Raw genomic sequence first — 22,008 nt, 5'->3', positions numbered from 1 at the left:
CCCTTGTTCGTTTCCCCTGTAAAGGAGACAAATGAGCACTTCTGCAGTCTCCTTTGCTGCCATGGTTGACCATGTACTTAGTCCTAGCCAATGAAGCAAAGGGGATACCTATGTCTCTTGAGAAAGTTTTTGCTTTTTTAGCAAAAGGGACAGACACAAAAGGAGAGCAGCTAGGGCTGCCTCTTCCCCTCTCTTCCTTTCTTGAGCGTGGATGGACCCAAGGCTGGGACTATTCAAGTCATTTGGTGTCATGATAAAACAGGCATGAAGGCAGGTGAAGCAGACAGATGGAAAGAGCCTACTGGTAGCCAGCAGCTCCTGAGCCAGAGCCAATAACCACCCACCTCTGAGTTCCTTGTTATATGAAAGAAAAATAGACTTCTATTTGTTTAAACCAGGGACTGGTGAAGTATGGCCCCAGAATTGGTTGCCTTTTTTTTTTTTCTATGATTTTCAGCCAAAGCATTCTTAATTGAAACATGACTGAAGGGTCACCTCTTCTAGAATCTTCCCTTCAGTCCCCCATGCTACTAATGTATAATGTACATTTGTAGATTATCTTACTGCAGTTATACCACAGTGCTAGAATAGCAGCTTTCTCTCTCCTCCTATAGGCTGTGAGCCTGTGAGAGGGAGGCCTTTGTGTTATTCCTGCTAAATTTTTAGTACCATTCCTGCCCCATGCTCAGTTCTCAGAAAATGATTGTTGAATGAAGGAAAGCCATAGTCTCCCCTCTGCAGTGCACACTGGGGATTGCCTCTCCAACTACCAAGTCATCCTGCAGCTGCAGTATTCCTTCCAGCTTGCTGACTGCCTTGTGTGGCCACACTCCCTCCTCCTTTACTCCCCAAGGCACCACGATCATCAGGCTGTTGGGCATAGCCACGTACAGTGGAAGTCTGAGGGTAATGGATAAAAATTTTACCACAGCCCAGAACAGGAGCCAACTTAAAATGAAGTTTAATATTGGATATTACTGTCTGAAGTTTTTTAGTACCGTGTACTGTAGAGAATCTGGGGAAATCTCACACTGGTTGTCTTTGTCCTCAGGTCTTGGCCTGCTGCCATGTTGCTTGCTCTCTTTCTTTACCCAGAGGTCTTTTCTTTTTTCTGCCCCCTCTGCCCTCTTCCAGAGTGTGCTACCTGTATTTCCCTACCTCACTACATAAATACATTAACCAATTTAACTCTCAAGGGTTTTCCAAACAGACTGGATTTATTTTTGAATATCAATGGTATCTTGCTAAACAAAAGTGTGATCTATCTCTGAGGACATTTGGCAGAAGGTTTGAAATTCATTTTTCTTCTACCTCTGCAGCATCAATTTCTTCGGCAGGTTTTACTGCGCCTTATAATCTGTGGACTAGGGCTGGAATGGAGGTGGAGTGGTTCTTTTTCTTGCTGCAGATGGGAAAAAAATGAGATGATTTATCCTAGAAAAGAGTAAGCTAAGAAACAATTTAATAGTCTTCAAATAAAAATTTTATTAGTATCTTGAGTGAAGAGAGTGGTAGCTCTGATAATCCCAAATTTATGAAGAGCATTGAAATGCCCATGTTTGCACACCTGACTTAGCTAATTTTATAATGAGTTTGCACCTGCTTGCTTTTTGAGACTGTGTTAGCTGAGTCAGAAAAGGTGATGGTGCCATGGTAGTATGTAGGATGGCAGGGTCACTTAACATAGGATTTAAACAAAAATGTCATGGAGTGGACAATTCAGAACTAACTACCCATGAGGAGATATTCTGCAATAATTCTTCAGCCCAGAAAAAACGGAAGAGGGATGAGGGAGGGGAGAGGAGTGAGAAAGCATAGGGGATGAGCTGACGACTCTACCTCTTCAATGCTTATAGTGCTAAGATTTTCTGCCATCCCTGTCGAGGTTCTTTCTCTTTAAGTAAGAGTCACATAGCCTTTCCACGCCAGCTTGTGATGATCTGAGTTCATTCTGCTGAAACTATGGGTCTAGAAGCTGGTAGTAGAGTCTAGACATGCACAGTCAACTTCAGCCGACACCAGTGTTCCTTGGAATAGCTTCCACCTAGTAACAGAGACCATGCTATTCTGTGCTTGACTTTCTTCTAACCTCTTCCCACACGTTGTTTTCCCAAGGATGGAATTAAATGAACACACAACTGGAGGGAGGAGGAAAGAAAGACCATTGTGTTGCCTCACAAGAATAGCAATGATAAATACCAGGTTGCAGGGCCATTCAAGACTCCATTCCCTGCAACATACTCACTGCCTGTACCCCATGTGTCTACCTGTTTTAGGAATGAGTGATACAGGGTGTATCCAGAGTTCAGCTTAGCATGGGTCTGAAATCTACTCCATCCAAGACAGCAGATTTTCTAGATTCTAGAAGAATTAAAGAGATAAAATTAGATTTGCCTTGAGTGGAGGGAGGCAAGGGGATTAAGCATGTGGGTGAGGAGGAGGGAGTGAAGGAACCACATGACACATTATGATAAAGGCTATTGTCAAGGTCCTAGCTTTGGTTAGAGGCTCCCAGGTGTTTATGATATTATTAAAAATAACTAATTAACCAAATAGGCAAAATTAGGTTATAGATGAACCTGCAGTAATGCAAGTACACCATAAATTAAGGATTATGATCGATTCACGGTTGCATTCCAATCTAAGGGAAGGAAACACCATTGATTGTGGTAGGTGATCCTCACGGTGAGTTTGAGGGATATGTATACAATGCAATTTCACTCAATCTTTGTCAAGAGTCCATGGATTTGGAATTTACACCCATTTCACAGGGGAGAGAACTGAAGCTCAAAGAGATTAGATGATGCGTTCGAGGTCACGGAGTTAGAAAGTGGAGTCATCTGGTTTGTAACCTGGGTGTGACTCCCAAAGTCCATGCTCTGCCTGCGTTGTGCCACTCTGCTAGCCAGTGGGCCCGTGGAGAGAGAGCTGGGTGAGACGGGGAGTGACCACTCCTCTCTCATGGGTCCCCGTCTGGTGCCAGTTTTGTGGGCAGTGTTTGTGCTCTTATAAAGATTAAAGATTCTTTAATAAGATGAAGCACAATTACAAGGATAATCGTGCTCCACACTGCAGACAGACTCGACATACCACATTTCCCAGAAATCTTGTTTTGAATAATAAAAATGTTTTTCCTAGGAACCAAATTTTGTAAGTTTTTAATATCAAGCAATATTAAAACCGTGCTACGCTGTTAGCCAAAATGTCAAAAACAACAACAGAAATAACAGCAATCCCTACAATAGACATAAGGCACTCTCAGGACTTGCTAGAAGAAAATATAGTGGCAAACAAGGCTGGGTACACAACCCAAGGTCATGTTACCTCTCTGCACAGGACTCACAATAGAGTCCTTTAAAACAGCCAGTCTTGAGCCATTTCTGCATTACAATTTTTTTAATGTTTATTTAATTTCTGAGAGAGAGAGAGAGAGAGAGAGAGAGAGACAGAGACAGAGAGAGAGAGAGAGAGAGAGAGAGAGAGAAAGCACTCATGCAAGAGGGGGAGGGGCAGAGAGAGAGAGGCGGGGGACAGAGGATCTGAAATGGGCTCTGTGCTGACAGCAGAGAGCTTGGAACTCACAAACCATGAGATCATGACCTGAGCTGAAGTCAGACACTTAACTGAGCCACCTAGTTGTCCAGAGGCATTTCTGCATTTTGAATCAATTTAGTAGGTTTCAACCAGAATTTTAAAAAAATAATGGAAAATAGAGTTCACCTATATAGCGAGGGTGAGTATTGTTTTATAAGGCTTTGTTTCAGTCACATAGGTGTGTGTGTGTGTGTGTGTGTGTGTGTGTGTGTGTTTACACATGTGGGCATGTGTACATGTATGGGCATTGAGCTGTGGACCTCTGACTGTGGGTAGTGGTTAAAAAGCTTGATGGCCCTTCCGCATGACACCCTCAGAGCACTGATGGACGCCTCTGAGGCACAAATGAGAAGACAGGTGAGAATGGACCCAGATCTTGTGTGTGCAAGAACACAGGCTGGCTCACATAGAGGATTTAAATCCATGACCAGTGCTTTGCAGGGTTAGAATTAGATATTGAAGCAAATTGTGAATGTGTGCCATTTTCAAGATGGCACCTGGGTGTAATTTGGAACATGAATGGTCAGCTAGAGAGTTTGGCTGGACATGGCCATTTGGACCAAGTAATTGCATGAGTTATAAGACGGTAGAGAATTGCAGGCCCTTAGAAATATTGTAGCCTAACCGCTACCTCACTGCCTTTAGGTGCATTGGGAAAGAATTTCTCCTATTTATTATAGAAGGTGGTTATCTATTACTTCTTTTAAGAGTAATTCAAGACATGTATAATTATCTCCAAAATGCGAACAATAACAACAACAGCAATATCTCCCATGTTTATTGTCCACTAGGTGCAAGGCACCCATAGGTGCTCTGCCTGCATCATCTTTAATCCTCTCAGAAACCCTACAAGGCTGCCCTTATAGAAGTGTTACATATAAAAGGATGATAGCTATTTGTGGTTCCCAGTTGTTAACAGGAAGCTGGTTGCCCAAGTGCAGGGTTCACAGGATGCCATTAATTTGGTGACTTTATTTAGTCCGTCCTCAGCTTTGTGAGCTCAGATGCCTGCTTCTGACAGCAAACTGAGTAGGTCTCTGAGACACAGGTCATGCCATCCTAACTCACACAGCGGAGGTATGGATAACTGGAATGCCTATTGATTTAATATACGGTGGGAATAACTATGACACAGCCTGGACCACTGGAGGTAAGCACGAGCAGCCCATGGGAGCTCAAAACCCATTAGAAATCTGCTTGGTAGACAAGGCATTAGAGAATGGGATGAAAGGTGGTGAGCCGGGTTTAATGTTATCAGGTCAGGAAGACCTGAAGCCTTTGGAGACGAAGGTCAGAGGTGAGGTTTGTCAATCGTTAACCTTCACCCAGGTGAGGTTCTCAGTGAGAAGGAGAACACACCCAAGGAGCTGTTTAGGGATCAAAGTAGTAGTCTGTGCTCCTGAAGTTCCCATGCCCTGAGCAAAAGACTTCAACTTGGGCTTGAAGCCAATGTGCTGATTTTTGACAACTCCCCCCAAACTGAAGATGGGCAGGGTGACTCTCATGGTGGGGTGGACAGAGAGAAGGCAAAAGACAGCCTACTGAAGATGTGAGGCTCAAGAACTCCAGTGCTGGACGGGCTGATCAAAGAAAGCAAAAGAGCATGCCATGCATGAGCAGCGCCCCTGACTCCATGGCTCATCTCTTGAAACAGGAGGTCCAGCAGTTGACAGGCAGTCCTGAGTCTGATTAGTTCCTCCTCCTTTGGGGACAAAAGAGCAAAAGGGGGAGGGAAAGGAGGGAAAGATTGCACCTCTTCTCTACATTATTGTCTGCAAGTTGGGTGGAAAAAGTTCCTCATCTATGAGCCTGAGATGGGAAGATGGAAAGGGAAATAACATTCATGGCCACAAAGGAGCTACATTGCCTTTGGCCTGGAATACTGGATGCCCTTGACCAAGTTGCTTTTTCCCCCTGAGTTGTTCTTAGATGACTCTGTGAGTTTGGCTTAGAACTCCATGAAGGTAGGGTAAGTGGGATTTGTTCACTGTCCTTAGCTCAGTGCTTAGCAGACCCAAAATGTGGATGGAGTACACAGATTTGCTTTCTCACCTCTCTCTTTTTCCTTCTCCCATAGTATATAAGCCTGCTTCAGATTGACCACTAGTCCTTTAGATCTGTTAATACCTTCGATCAGATTACTATGTTCATCATGATGACTTTGCACATCTCTGCTCCATACAATATATATCGATTTTGTTGTTTAGCTCATGGAGGACAATCTCATTTCCCTTCGTTGCTGATATCAAGTTCTTTAGTGGGACATTTCCCTGTAGATGTCAAGTGCTGACCATCTCATTCCATTCTCCCGTCACTTGAGAGCAGAATCAAAGTTAAGATCCAAGGTCACAGAAAAAAAAAAAAAAACACAAGTTACTCGATGTGCTGTTTGAACCACTCCTGTTAGACATTAGTGTTTCAAGAGAACTCATCAGAGAAATCCAAGTGTTCCCAAAATTCCATATGTATTTCCACCACCCGAGGCAGTCATCTTACCCAAGAGAGAAAGCTGTTTCCAATTTACACACAGTAAAGTTCACCTTCTGAAATTTTCCCTTGGGGGCCCAGAGTTTAATCTTACCACTGGTTGCACACTTTTATTCCGGTGGCTCCTTTGCTTAAGGAATCAGCACTTCTTAGCTGGGTGAAAGGCAGCTCTAGTGGGATTGCTGCAGAGGCAGCCCGGGGACAACCTGGGAAGTGAGATGCTGTTGCTGGGGAACAGAGACACCCAGTTGCACCCACTCCAGCCAGGAGCCATGCTATCTGCTGTCCCTCACCCTCACGGAGCCAAGCCCCGCAGGCAGAAAGGCGGATTTCTCTAAGCCTCTTTCTTCCACTTCCTGTTCTTCCACTGCTTCCGTTGCCTTCCCACAACTAATCTGGGCTTTCCCCTTCCTTTTGTCTTCTCTTTTATGTTCTCAAATGACAGGATAACTTTCAAAGCCTTTCTTTCTTTCCTCACTCCATGCACACACCCCCTCAGCTACTCAAATGCACAGAGTTCACCCTCCAGCTAAGGAGACAGTGCAATTTTCCTAGCTGATTTGGCTTTCAGCTGCCTGGGACAGTTAATTTAATCTCTTGGTGCCTGTGTTTCCACGTCTGTAAAGAGAGGGTGATACGAATAGTGCTTAGCTCATAGGGTTATTACAGGAATTGAATGAGTTAATACGTGTAAAATGCTTAGAAATGTGCTTATCACATATGAAAGTGTTTGTTGGGGAAAAAGCAAAACCCCAACATGTCATAAGTGGGCATGAATGGAGAAGAAAGTAAAAATGAGCCTCAGGACAGGGATCATATTCCACACCCTGTTCCCCTGATTGAGGATGGGGGTTTGGCTGCATTTGTATTTCTTTTCCTACAATACCCACATATTTAACCCTGATTCTGTTCTTTTTCTGTAAACTGAGTTTAGTCCAGAAGTGTTTGCTCATTTCTGTTTTATTTTTTTTTTTTTTCCATTTGTTCATACTTGCTACCATTTTCTTTTTGCAGAGTGAAAAACCTGGTCCTTTTTGTAAAAACGTATCTCTGGGCAGTTTTTAAATAGTGTTTATATTAATGACTATTTATTTATGCTCATATGATCTAAAAGCCATACGACTGCCCATGCATTATATAATTCAAGTCCCAAGGTATGGGGAGAAAAAATGTTAGGAGAGCATAGAGAAGAAAAAAAGTACACATCACCAACCCACCAATACCCCCCTTCCCCATTCACTCTTTAATTACAGAACTGTATTTATGTACACATTTAGATAATTACATGTTTATATGGCTTGTCTCCCCTAGATCATAAGCTAGTGTCTGTTCCATATTATGTACTCTCAGTGCTTACATCAGTGCTATACTTACCTATGGGTATAGAAGTACAATTTGCTGACAAACTGAGCTTGTTTGTGCAAATCAATATAAATGTACCATATATTAAGCTAGTTTTAAAAATATAGAGTCCATCGAATTTACAAGTCTTAAATGACAAAAATTAAAGGAAAGAATGAAAGAAAATGACAGTAGTTTGCATTTTTCTAATCACATTTTCTGCAGAAAGAGAGGTGATCTTAAACATACTCTTATTCTCATTTGCACATGGAAGGGATATATATATATATATATACACACACACACATGGCATATATATGTGAGGCATATATACGTATGAGATATGAGCATGTACACACATAGACACACACATATATATATACACATACCTACCTAACGTGTGTATTAAGATTTTTGTTTTGTTGCATGACTTCTAGACATGCCCAAAGCTTGTATCATTTCCATATGAACAGACACATGTGTATCACAGAGGGTAGACTGTAGGTTGGGCTGTGTCTGTGCTGGGGAATCTCTATAGAAACCAGCTGGCTTGCCTAGGAAGAGGATTTTTGGTCTCACATTAACCATGTGACTTTTTACTTCTTTGTGCTGGAGGTCATGGTGGGAACTCTCAATGTAGGGTTATGGATGGCTCAGCTCAACCCATTTCTTGCCTTTGGGAAACAATTGTAAGCTCAAAGCCTATAGCTGGAAGGCAATTGGGTTATATTCATACAAGGACGGCCCAATTTCCTTCTGTGTGATCAGTTCTTTAGAAAGCCAAAAATAAGTTGCTATGCACCATCACCAAGCATGGGCAAATCGGTACAGAAGTTATAAAAGAACCTATCTCTTTAGTGACACTCATGTCCCACTTATTTTTTATAATTTAGTAATTTTTCATGATCTTTCATAATTTAGTAGGGCAGAAATTGCCAAAAAATTACTATCAAATAATCACTGACTCTCTTACAGAGGCAGATGGAAATTTTTTAATTTTTACCAGTTATAGGGTTACAAATTGAGAAATTACCAAGGAACCAAGGGGAACCTATGTACTTGTTCCAAGCAGAGAGGTTATATTAAAGTAATTTTGACATTAAAAAAAAAAAAGAGAGAGAGAGAGAGAGAATCAGTTACATGGCTGAATCAGATACATGGCTAAAGTCAAATAAGACGTTCCCATGTCAGCACATAAAGCAGGATTCCACCTAGTTCTTACTCTCGAGGAGTCCATTAGAACTTACTGCATATTTTATAGGCGATTGAGCTATTAGGATTATTTTGAATAGTGAGGTTATCTGCCATGGAAGGTTATTAAAAAAATCCATACCTATATATAAATTAGCTAAGTGTGATATTAAAGTTGGTTTCTATGAACAAAATGTAAGAGTCAAGCTGAGAAGGACATGGAACATCGTGCCTGACCCATTTAATATGGAAACACACGAGAACGAGTTAGGCACCTCCAAGCTACAAACAGTAGCTGAACATATTACCGATTTATTTCTGAGCAGAGAGGAGCAGTCTTTTGTGTAAACACTAACCCATAAGATGAGCGGATGAGAAAAATCACCTCTTGTGGAAAGAGCACTCACTCTGGGCAAGACTCAGTGCTCAGTGGTTTACCTCAATGACTTGCCAAATAATGAAACTACTGCTGATTATCAGTCCTAAAGACCTGTTAGACACTTCTCTAAACTCCCAAGTAAATTTTTGTTGAGCAGCTCCTAGGTGTTAAGTGCTATGGGGGATAAATAATTAAGCAGACAATGACTCCAACACTAATCCTGTCCCCAGCGAGCTTTCTCTCAAGCCAATAGGAGGACCACACATCTACTCAAGTAATTATAATTCAGGAAGGAAGTGGTCAATGTAATTAGGAGAAGTTATCATCTTTAAGTTTCATTGCTGTGGGTGTTTGGAAGGAGAGATCATAATTTAACTGGGTTAAAGCATTGTGTCATCTAGGATTACCAAATTGATGGGGACTAGTTTGTTTTTGGATAAATCACTCCCACTGTCCTTTATTTTCAGCAATAGTTTCTAAACATTTCTGATGGTACAGGCCACTCACAGATAACAATTTGAGTAGCAACTTCCAAGCATGTATATTTATATTTTGTTTTATATGTGGATGGCGAGGTGAACATATTATATACAAATTAGATAGTTTTAAAGGATGAGCTAAGTTTGAAATAAACAATATTTGAAAATATTTCATTTTTATTCATGGCATAAACTTTTAAAAATTCTATTTTAAAATTATTTTTTTAGAAGTTTTTTTGAGAGAGAGAGAGAGAGAGTGAGAGAACGGGGGAGGGACAGACTGGGAGGGGGAGAGAGAGAATCCCAAGCAGGCTCTGTGCTCTCAGAGCAGAGACCAATGCAGGGCTCGAATTCACGAACTGTGAGATCGTGACCTGAGCCGAAGTCGGACCCTTAACCGACTGAGCCACCCAGACGCCCCTTAACACTTCTATTTTTAATCAGTACAGTGTGGTTAAATATGTTTCGTTATTTTTGAAAATCGTAATTGAACATTTTGTGATACAGCAATTTGAAGGTCTGCTTCTAAGTTCAGTTTGCCTTGTCACTGGCTTTAATGGTCAACATAGTTGAAAAAGGCATTTCACAGACACAACATAAACGCAATAGATACACGTAGAGTGAATTAGATGTGTGATAGCAGACACATTTCGTGTATCTGGAGGTCTTCTTGATGTTTCTAGTTTGGTGGGAATAACTTCTTATTCAATTCAATTAGATCATCCTTGTTTTTCCTGGGTGACATGGCTGCAGAAACCTTGTCCTCGGGACACAAATGTCAGCTCTGCCATTATCTGTTTGATTTTGCTTGCCTTTGTAAGATCTTCAATTAGAGGACTTTTTTTTTTTTTTTTTAAAGTCATTTGTGTATTTTGTGTGGACTGGTTTACATAAAATTAGTTACTATGATCTATGAATCCAGTTAACCGGGCATAAATAAATGGTCACGTGTTGCCAGATGCTGGAATAGCAAGAGAAGTGGGATGCCACAGTCGATGCCCCCAAGCCCTGAAGCCCCTGCTATGGGTAGAAATGTTCCCTATGGTAAGTGAAGCCTGGCCATCTGACATAACTTCGTAGTGTTGGTGCTTCTGTCAATCCTTTTATTGAATATTTGTAATGCATATTTCCCTTATTTTTAAGGTAATCAATTTTTAAACGTTCTAATATTTTCTTCTCACACCCCAGTCATTGCATTGAGAATACTATTTGGTGCACGTTCATGCCCCACTTTGGAGACCTCCGAAGTCTGTCCTTTCCATAAGAGAGACAGGGGTCAGGGGAAGGGCTCGACATCCCAGAATGGAGCCTTGAAGTGGTGCCCTCTCCCTGGCAAATAGAATCCCACCTATTTACAAAGACCATTAGGTGGCAACTACACCACTTTCTTTTTTCTTTGGGGACCCTTTGGACCAAATAATCATTTACTCCGTTCTGTTTTCCAAGTCTCTTTAAAGTGTTCTTAAACCTGTGCTGGTGGATTCATAACTTTGATGGATTAGAACTCTCTTCCCCCCCACATATCAATAGTACAACACCGAACATGAGGCTCCTGTTTGTTAACCATCAGCACTGGGAGCTTGATAAACAGTTTTAATACTAAATGCCAAATAACTGTGTTTGTAGATGTGTCAAAACAGATGGTCTGTGTTGTTCTTTTCTTACTTCTCAGACTCAAAATGAAACACTGCCCTCTCTAGGATTTCACTTATTCCAGGGACAGCCCCTGTGGCTTGGTCTCTGGGGGACTTGCTAATGCATCACGCCTGTTCTGCTCCTCCCAAGGCCAGAAAGCTGCTGCCTTTCATTATTTAATGCTTGCCTTTGACCAGCCTCTGGACTCCAGCCGTGTCCCTCAGCTCTCTTAACTCCATTAGGTAGTGTCTCACATTAGGCATTTCTATTGGCCTGAGAATATTTGTATGACATCGAAACCCCCAATTCAGCTCTGAGTTCCATTGGGTTAGTTGTTTGGCATCTTTTAAATGGGCTCAACACCTAGATCCATGGTTATTAACCTTTCTTGGGGCCATAAATTCCTTTGAGGATCTATGTAATGTTTAATCAGAAAAATGCTCAAACACATAAATTATGGGTAGAATTTCAAAGGGGGGGGGTAGTTCATATCCCTTCTGAAGTTCATCTAAACTAGTACTTTTTTAAAAAAAACTAAATTTCCTGAATTGATGTCTTACAAACCAATTCATAGTGGAACTGATTGGTTTAGTTTTTAAATTTTTATTGCGGATCTTTTTCAATGGGTTAGCTTTGAACAGTTATAAAATGTTTATGGTATGTCTATTTATATTGCCTTGAACAGTTAAGGACTATTCATTATGGTATAGTGTTTATCTTTAAAGACATAGTTACAAAGGTCCCTGCTTTATAATTTGGTTGTCACTGAAGCCTGTACACAGGCTGCTAGTTGTTTACCCCAAATCAAACTCTCCCCTTCTTCCTCACTAAGAGAACCCTGATTTTGTTGGGGGTGGCAATGTGCCCCGCTGAAAATCTACATTTTCTAGCCTCCCTTGTGGACAGAGGTGGTCATGTGGCTAGATTATTGCTGCCTATTCAGTTCCTTAAAAAGGCTGACTCAGCTGGAAATTGCTCTTTTGCCTCCCCTTTCCCACTCTAGTCTTTCTTTTTCTTGCCCAGAATACAGATGTTATGGCTGGAACGCCTGCAGTCGTCTTATGGTCATGAGGCGACCTTGGGAATGAAAGCCATATTCTCTGTCACATGGCAGAACAGAGTTTGAAGGAGACTGAGAAATTTATAACCTGGCAGACTTTAACTAACTTTAGGCTTTCTTGCTTTGGACCTCTGATCTTCAAATTACCTGAGAGAAAAAAAAAATCCTGACATTGGTCAAACAAACAAATAAATGGCTGTGTATGTGTACCCCCCCCCCCACACGTACACACCTACATATGCACACATACACATACCCATGCAGTTTAACATATTTCTTAACTAATATAGCCTCTTATAGATTTATTTTTTTTAATGTTATAAAAGTTAAGTAGCAAATTATCCCTCGTAAAAAACTAATGATTTCAGCAAATTCAGCAGTCTTCTCAAAATGAGTTAGCAAACAACCTATTCGTAGGGTATCACCAAATACATATATATTGGTGTATAGCATACAAATAATACATTTTTGTAAAAACTTCCACTTTAGAAGTATTAATGGCCCTTGATGTCTCCTCCCAGTTCCTTTTCCTCCCAAATCTACTTCCCAAGAATAACCACTCATATCACCTTCCTATTGCTGTTATAACAAATTACCACAAACTTAGTGGCTAAAAAAAGAACCCCGCAAATTTATTATTAGAGGCTGGAGATCCAATATGGGTCTTACCGGGTTATCATCAAGCTTCTGCAGGGCTGAGTTCCTTTTTGGAGATTCCAGGGGAAAATGAGTTTCCTTGCCTTTTCCAGCTCCTAGAGGCTGCCTGCTTTCCTTGGCTCCTGGGTACCTTCCATTGTCAGAGTCAGTGGTGGCTGACCAAGTCTTTCTCATATTACATCACCGTGACACTCCTCTGCTTTTCTCTGTCACTTGTAAAGACATGTGTGTGACTACGTTGGGACCACCCGGATAATCCAGGATGCTCTCACCTCAAATACTTAATTTAGTCATGCATGCAAAATTCCTTTTGCCATGGGGCTCTGGGAATTGAAATGTGGGCACATTTGAGAGCCATTCTTCTGCCTACCACACCACTGTGACAAGTTTAGTGCATCTCCATGAATACTTTTAGAAAATGTATCCAATTATGCTTGCATTTTAATATATTTTATCAAAACGAGATTTCGTACTAGCCTGCAAAGTGCTTGTTTTCACTTAACAAACATATAAAATACAACTTTCCACATCAGAATTGATAGATCCAGTAAGCTGATGTTCTAAAGGAAAGCTTCCTTCTGAAATTTTGAGAAAATATATTTGTTTGTTTTTCTGTAGAAAAAATAAGAAGGAAAAAAGAAAATTCTAGGAATCTACCCTAAGGCTAAGTGAAGTGAAAAATGAAAGCATGTGACTCTTTATCTGGGGGTCATGAGTTCGAGTCCCACATTGGGGGTAGAGATTACTTAAAAAAATGAAAGTAGGAATTTCAAGAGAAACATTCTCATCTATTTGCATATTGCAGGTGAAGGTGATATTTCAGGAGGCAGTTGATATCCAATTTCATTCAGCTTAGCTCTGTTGAAAACACTGGAAGTTGTCTGCAGTGTGTATTTGCGGTTATTTGATTGCTTAGCATCCATTCCCCTTACCAAAGGCATCTGAATTCCCTTGCAGAATCATCTCCCAGTGGATAAAGCTTTGGGGGATTAAAATAGGTGTTCTGCCCACCTCTCAGCCAAGGGTGGCCATGTGACCCAAGCCAAGCCAATCAAATGCTCCCTCTCCATAATATTACATTTTGATCAGAGCATTATGAACTAAATGTTGTGTGCCAGTCTCCTACCCACCACAATTCCCACCCACCCCCCATTCATATGTTGAAGCCCTAACCCCTGATGTGATGGTATTTGGAGATTGGGGGCCTTTGGGAGGTGATTAGGTTTGGATGAGGTCATGAGAGTAGGGTCCTCACAGTGGGATTAGTGGCCTTATAAAAAGAGGAAGAGAGAGAGAGAGTCCCCCCCAGTTCCATGTCCATGTGCCAAGGAGAGGCTATGTGAGGGCCCAGCCAGAGCTGGAAGAAAGTTCTCACCAGGAACCAAATCTACCAGCACCTTGATCTTGGAACTTCCCAGTTTCCAGAAGTGTGAGAAATAAATGTCTGTTGTTTAAACTGCCCGGTCTATGGCATTTTGTTAAGGCAGCCAGAGCATACAAAGATAGAGAATGACAATGACACTGAAAATGGTTGACATTCATGCAACACGCTGTGACTCTAAAAAGATTAAAAACAGAAATACTCAGTGAAATAGAAAACAAAATCCCTAAAAACAACACTGAAGCAGGTCTCCAGAATTAGATCAAAGGATGATGTTAAGAATGGTCAGTCCTACCTTGTAGTTGACAAGAGCTATTTATTGAGATCTCTTGTTTTTATCATTGAGGTAAAAAGGCCAGAGTAATCCTAGGGATTGCTTAGGTACTCCTGAGAACACCTTATCTTTGGTAACCTGATATTATGATTTAGGGAGGTATGTTCCCCACTGCACCGGAGGGGTGGTACCCACCTGCTTCTGGAATCTGTGGCCAGGCCAGCAGTGGATCACAGGTAAGCAGTATCTGAGCTGGGGGTTGAGCTGAGTTTCCCAGCAGGTGGGAAAAATCCCAGTAAGGGAGCATATATTCCTTAAAAATCGATGACTGAGAGACCAAAAAGGAAAAGCGATAGAATGCTTTACCTAATTAAGCAGTGATTTTATAGCTCTTTGATAAAACAGCTCAAAAAGTAAATGCATTACATTCATCAGAGCTCTTGGTTGTAAATCCTGGAAACCCCACTTGACTTACCTTGGGCAGGGAAGAGGAGCAAGAAGAAAGATATTAGAGCTCGCAGAATAGAGAGAAAAGAGGGAGTGCCAACCCCCAGAGGCAGTGGAGGCCAAAGAGGGCAGTGGGGGCCTCAAGGATTCTACCCTTTGTATCGCCTGTGTCTGCCACTTGGCCTCCATCTTGCAGACGTGCTTTCTCCGCATGCTGGAGTTACATGGCTGTTTCAGGCATCATCACCAGAAAAGAAAGGGCTCTGCCTTCTCTCCTAGCTCCACTTTGAAAATCCTGGAGAGGGTTGCTAACTGGTTTAGCTTCCATAGCCGCTTGGAGCCATCACGAAAGCCAGTGCATAATACATGATGATTAACCACATTCCTGCCCATATGACAGGAACAGAGAAGTCAGGGCTCTATAATTAGCAGTTCACACTAGAACCGCACGGTTGAAGTAGAGAAAGAGCAGTTTCCTCTACAAGGTGGGGGAGTTGTTTTCAGGAGAAACAAGAAGCAGTACCCGGTAGACAGAGATTCGACAAAACCTGTATACGGAGGCAAATATGCCAAGAAGTATATTTGAGTGTTCAGCAGGGTTTTCTGAAGAATCTGTATATCATTTGGCTTCAGAAACTAACATTCCATCAAAAGAGGATACAAATAAAATAGAATTTATTCAACAAATATTTGTATAGTTTAAAATGAGCAAAGATTGTTTATTCCTGAGTTTTGATCACTGGCTTCCTCAGTGATCCTCTCTGTAGAATATGGAGTCCCTTCTAAATTTGGCTTAACAATATCACTGCTAGAGGGTTTTGTACTATGTGCGAGAGAGAAAGGAAGAACACCTCTACAATTGCCCCCATTGTGGATTTCTTTGTAAATTCGATTCTAGAGGGAATACTGCATGCGTTACCAAAATAAAATATAGGAGTCTGTAGAGCTACACTTTGAAAATGTTTAAAATATCAAGACGTGTGTGTGTGCGCATGCACACGCGTGCACGTGCACGTGTGTGTATTGTACCCATATATGTGAAAACTCTTCTGTAAAGTGAAAGATAAAGAGGGTTTAGTAACCTAATAGCTCAACAACTTTTAAAGAAAAAAACATATCTATTAAATTTGACTTATAACATTTATTTCTCCTGCATCACGAAAACGTTGATTTCATTAATCATAGTAGTTGGCCAATGGTAGCAATTTCAAAACAATCCCTTGATAGTTGATAGCCCTGCCAACTATTTCTATAGTTATTAAAATATTCCTTTTCTTACAGTGCAAGTATGTATTACTGTATTTTTTTTAAAGTTCAGTTTTCTCATTCTTTATAAACTAGTGAAAATAACTCTTTTTACTGCTTTTCGTATTTTACCATTACTACAAATGTGTATTACTCAGGCTTATCAACCAAAATTTTATTATTTCTCCTCCGTAAAGTTATTTTTGTAGCAAATAACACATGAGTATAGGCAGGCAAACTTGTAAGGAAAACTTACCATCTTCGTTTAGGCTTCCCAAAGAGCAGACCTTGAGATAAGGACTGGGCTGCATATGGTTTGACGATCTCAGGGGCTCGTGGGATGGAGTGGGCAAAAGAAGAGAAAGAAAAGAGAAAAGTAAAAAATGCATGCATTAATGAACAAGCTACCACTTTGGGCAAATGGGGCTCACCTCCACTGGAGGTCCTCTGAGAAACTGTGTAGAACGTCTCAGAAGTAATCAACGTGGAAGAGTGGAGGAGTTGGAGCATTTGTCTCCTGACTCTGAAACCTCAGTGCTTAACGTTTGTCTTTGAAGGCATTAATCCCGCTACTTCCAGGCTATCCTAAGTGTGGGCTGAGAGGAGCCTCAGGCAGAGAAGCAGAGAGTTATGACACTCCAGGGAGAAGGCTGTCCAGTGCATGGAAATGTTTGCTACTGCTGCAGGGGGACAAAGAGGTGGACCAGGGACATGAGCTGCATGGTAGTGGTGATCACCACATTCACACTCCTTGCTCTGATTAGGCCCTCTTATACCTACCTCAAGTTTACAGTATTACCGACTTTCAAGGTTATGCCTGTCTACAATCTCCAAAAAAAGAAAAGACTGAAAATAACAGAAGTAGTGGGACACTGCACAGTCTTCACTGCTGTACCTGGTCCCAGGGCCATGTGCAATACCCATCATCTCTCTCCTCTTCCACCTCTTCTAGATTTCCCTTACCCCTAGCTAGCAGTGACTAGTCTCAGTTGCTTCCTCAGTGGGATGACCAGACCTTTATTTCTAAGTAATTGAGGCCTGGCTTCCTTGCTACTCTCAGGCTCTGGTTGCCTCAATTGCCCTTCTACTGTTATCACCGGGCATAAAAGCACTAAGTGGTACCACAGTGAATCCCCCAAGTCCCAGACATCTTCCTCCCTGCCCCCCTTGTATAGCAGCAACTCCAACTCCTCAATATATTCATAGTCAAGTATCCCCGCTAGTTTAGTAATTCCTATTTTGCCTGTTGATCTATCAACATGAGGATCCCAAGGTCATCCAGTGGCAGTCAATGATTTAAATGCAGTGAAACCATGACAATATCCTTATTGGAAGTGTCCCCCTCTCTACACACATTTCCTGAGATCAAGGTCTTTGATTAGGAAGAGCCTAAATTTACGAGGATTAGAACCACAAATTTTCACTAATGGGTCACTGGGAGTTCAGTGCATGGAGCCATCCCTACTTGGATCCTTTAGCCACCACTCCTGTGTATTGTAGATATTGGAAACATGGCACACATAATGACTACATATAGAGATCATTGTTTTAACATATATGCCACATCCTTGAGAACAGTGTCCCAATCATGTGAGGTGTCATCCCTAGGCTGATGGCTATGCTGAATCTTTAAAAGGTTATTTAAATACTCTCTCAGGTCCTTTCAAAACCAGCAATCTTCTAATAAGCAGGCCAGAGTGGTATTTGCAAGGGTAGTAGTTTTTACCTCAAAAATCCAAAGTAGCTCACCAAGTGCTGTGCCTCTTTCTTGGTGGTAATAAGTGCAGTGCATCCTTTTAGATGAGATGTCCTAGACCTTTGGGCCCCTAAAGCCTTCCCTGATGTGGCAGGCTTCAGAAATGGATAGGGTTTATCTCCCAACCTCTGGAATGAATTATTTTACTCCAGCAACCAGCATACTTGCTCCTTCCTAAAAGTTAAGTCCAATTATCATGCTCTCATTAATACGATGGGACACTGTGATGTACAGAATGTGAAGATGATCAAGGTCCCTGTAGACGATATTGTAACAGAAAGGAGGAAAGTTAACATATCTCTAGGACCAGGTAGTGAATGATGAATAGAATGTATTCATAAACAACAGCCTTTGGCATTTAGCAGAAGGCTCTTGCTAAAGCAGTGTCCATTCACAAGAGAAAGATAGCAATGTTCATTCATTACCAGTATGAGTATCCTACTAAAGCAACCAGTCCTTGCTTTTCATGTGCCTTGGTTTTTTTTACAGCATGGTGGCCTTAGGGTAGTTGGTCTTTTTACATGGTAGCTCCAGTTTACAAAGGCAAACATTTCTGTGAACAAAGCAGAAGATGCATCACATTTTATGACTCAGACTTGGAGATCACACAGCCTCACTTTTGCACACTGTTGGTTAAAGCATGTAAAGTTGAGCTCAGATTCAAGGGGAGGGGAATTAGACTCCATCTCTTGGAACAGCAAGGTTGCATTGGAGAAGAGCCACTGAGATGAGGAATATTGCTGCAGCCATATTTAGAAAATAAAATCTGTCACATCTCTCAAAGTATAACTCAGGCTATGCTGAGACCTGTCCCTAGTTTTGGGACTAGAGACAGTGAGGGGAGGTAGGGGCAGACATTGAGGTAGACAGGCATAGTCTGGAAGACATCTGCTTCATTAAGGACTTTGTAGAGTCTCTAGGCAAGGGGATGCTGTTCTCTTTAACTAACAGAGTAAGTTAAAGAACCAGCTTGGCTGGTTCAGGGAGACCTAGAGGTTTAAGGTTCTCTAGTGCATCTACCCCACAGGCCCTTATCTCAGTTTTCAGGGACCATTTCCTCCCTCCCAGGGCTTTGACTCTTCCCTAGGAGGCCTGCCGGTCCTGTGCCTTCAATCTCCTTTGCAGTTTGGTCATCCTTACAATTAACCCCTGGCCCAATTTTTCAGAACAGTCTGCTCTCTGGCTGCAGGAAATAGGGATCTCCAAGGAGGTTCTCTGGCTTTCATTCCATGTTCTGAATTGATAGTTGGATGATGTAAACCTATCATTCTCCTTCCTCAGTGCTTCTGGCCAGTGAACAAAAAGTCAGACACCTCTGCAATTCCTATGATTGCCACAACCCCATATCTTTCAGGTGTAGACTACTGCATGATCCAAGCTTCTCCTTTATCTCATCCCAGCACACAGTAGGTGAAAGCTTTGCTAATTGTGATTTTATGGAGTGCTAGGGTTTATCACCGCCTAACTTACCACCACCAGCAGAGGCTTTCTTGCCTCCATACCATTGAGAATATACTTTCTAGGGTCACATATAGTACCAGTTGTCTTCTTTTGAGTTCCTCCAAAATCAGACCTTGAGACAAGGTCTTAGATACAAAGAATTTATTTTGGAGAGGATACCAGGAAGCATAACTGAGAGAGTGTGGAAAGTGAGAGAAGAAAAAGGCAAAAAACCCCCAATTAATAAATAGGTTACTCCTATGAGCAATTTAGGTCCATCCCTTTGGGAACTTCTGAGGAACCGTGATACCTCAGAACAGTTTCACCACAGTATAAGAAAGTTGGCTATTAACCCACTGATTTCTATTCGTTGTTTGGGAGGTGTTAAATCCCCAGCATTTCCAGGCTACCCAGGATACCTTAGGTGAACAAACTCCTGTGGTTCTGGAGAAAATCCTCAGCCAGAGAAGCAGGATGAGGCAAGAGCTTGAGCGGGAAGTTGTTAGCATGGCTTAGAAGATGCTGGTTCCTGCACCTGCAAAAGTGAGTCAAGGGGAGATGTGGCAGGGTATCAAAAGCGTCTGCTATACCTACTTTTCAGTAATTCATATGAGAAAATCAGAAGGCGGTCTTTGTCGAATGCATGCATTTATCACACCTCCATCCCTTAGCCTCTCTAAAATGACTGAAAAGGAATATATTTTTTAAATTAAAGCCCTGAAGGATAAAGAAGACAGAAGTAACAGCAGACAAGAGCTAGCAACAAAATGTTGGAAGACAGAAGGCAGATGGATGAGTGGTAACAAAGTTAACAGAGTAGCAGGAAAGTTTGCTTTGCTGTGCAAACCATCAAAAAGCAAATGCATCCCTGCTATAAAATCCTGCAAAGGCTCAGAAACTGAACTTCCCTCTGTAGGAAGCGGTATAGGGTGGGGCTGAAAAAAAGACTATGGTTGGACCTTCCAAATTTTTGTTCTCTCCTGTGCAGGCAGGGGCCAACACCATTACCGACCCAACTGGCAACTAGAGGTTTAATTTCTGGAGAAATGGAGCGGGAGAGTCTTCAGGCTGGATGATACCAGGTTTGGTAGAAGATGGAAGTAAAACTGAAAAAGGAGGGTTAGGTAAGGTCTACGTACCATGTACTGAATAGTGAGAACCACCCCCCACTCTCTCTGTCCCTCACAGTACCAGGGCACTGATAGCTAGATTTCTATTCACCACACAGGAGATTGGAAGATTCATGTCTGATGAAACCAACTGGTTGGAGAAAAGACTTTATGTACTTTTGAAAGTCTCCCATGGAAATGACCAGGTGCCTGACTGATAATTCTAGAGTAAATAGTAGCAATTGACAAGCACTGCAAATGAACACAAAAGTGTCGTCTGCTAATTTTAGTGCATTTATTTTTAATTTTTAAATTTTATTTATATCCAAGTTAGTTAACATATAGTGTAATAATGATTTCAGGAGTAGAATTTAGTGATTCATCACTTACATGTAACACCCAGTGCTCATCCCAGCAAGTGCCCTCCTTAATGTCCGACACCCATTTAGCCCATCCCCCCCACCCAACTCCTTCCTGCAACCCTCAGTTTGTTCTCTGTATTTAAGAGTCTCTAATGGTTTGCCTCCCTCTCTTTTTATCTTATTTTTCCTTCCCTTTCCCTATGTTTATCTGTTTTGCTTCTTAAATTCTACATATGAAAGAAATCATGATATTTATCTTTCTCTGACTTATTTTTTAATACAATATATTCTAGTTCCATCCACATTATTGCAAATGGCAAAATTTCATTCTTTTTGATTACTGAGTAATATTCCATTGCATATATATTCCATATATTCTTTATCTATTTGTTAGTTGATGGACATTGGGTTCTTTCCATAACTTGGCTATTGTTGATAGTGCTGCTATAAACAGTGGGGTGCATGTGCACTCCTGTATTCTTTGAATAAATACCTCGTAGTGCAATTGTCAGGTCATAGGGAAGTTCTATTTTTAATTTTTTGAGGAACCTCCATACTGTTTTCCGGAGTGGCTGCACCATTTTGCATTCCCACCAGCAGTGCAAATGTGTTCCCTTTCTCCACATCCTCGCCAACATCTGTTGTTTCCTGAGTTGTTTATTTTATTAGTGCCTCATTCTTAAATATGAAGTCAGTCAAGTATCACCTGACATGTGAGGAAAGTCTCTAACACTAACTATAGAGATTAAAACTAATATGCAAACAAACAAACAAAGGTAACAGAGTAAACAAAGACAATGCAGTAAAAAGAACATTTAAACACACTTGTTCCTAATGACCTTAGAAATGTAAGATAAAATAACTGCATTGATGAAAAAAGAACATGACAAATAATAATAATAAAAAAAAGGAACATTTAGAGAAAAAGAAGTAGCTCTTGGAAAACAAAAACAGAATTTCAGAAAAAATCAATAAAAGGGCTGGAAGATAAAGTTTCCAGGAAACAAAGCAAAGGACTAAGATATGGAAAAATAGGGGGTCAGGTAAATTAGAGGATCAAATCAGGGGACCCATCATTTACTAATAGGAGTTCAAGAAACAGAAAATGTAGAAGACAGGGAAGAAATCATGAAAGATGTGACTCAAGAAACCTTCCCAGAACCAAAGGATA

The 22,008-nt window shown here is 41.3% G+C and overlaps 1 long non-coding RNA gene across 1 annotated transcript; it reads right to left on the bottom strand.

Annotated features, from left to right (window-relative positions):
• Positions 1 to 989: 989 nt before the first annotated feature.
• LOC123384919 lies at positions 990 to 20,739 on the bottom strand. The gene is made up of 10 exons (XR_006596709.1): positions 19,786 to 20,739; positions 18,352 to 18,479; positions 16,427 to 18,182; positions 14,674 to 14,806; positions 12,836 to 13,035; positions 5,722 to 5,908; positions 5,137 to 5,296; positions 2,268 to 2,361; positions 1,840 to 2,044; positions 990 to 1,402 (listed from the first exon to the last, which is right to left on the bottom strand). It is a non-coding gene; the product is annotated as an uncharacterized LOC123384919 (long non-coding RNA).
• Between the last annotated feature and the right edge of the window lie 1,269 nt (positions 20,740 to 22,008).

The sequence above is a fragment of the Felis catus genome, chromosome B1 (genome assembly GCF_018350175.1).
Source record: "Felis catus isolate Fca126 chromosome B1, F.catus_Fca126_mat1.0, whole genome shotgun sequence".
In the NCBI taxonomy this organism is placed as follows: domain Eukaryota; kingdom Metazoa; phylum Chordata; class Mammalia; order Carnivora; family Felidae; genus Felis; species Felis catus.
The sequence above is the reverse complement of the archived record's forward strand: the minus strand, read 5'-3'. Positions and strand labels throughout refer to the sequence as shown.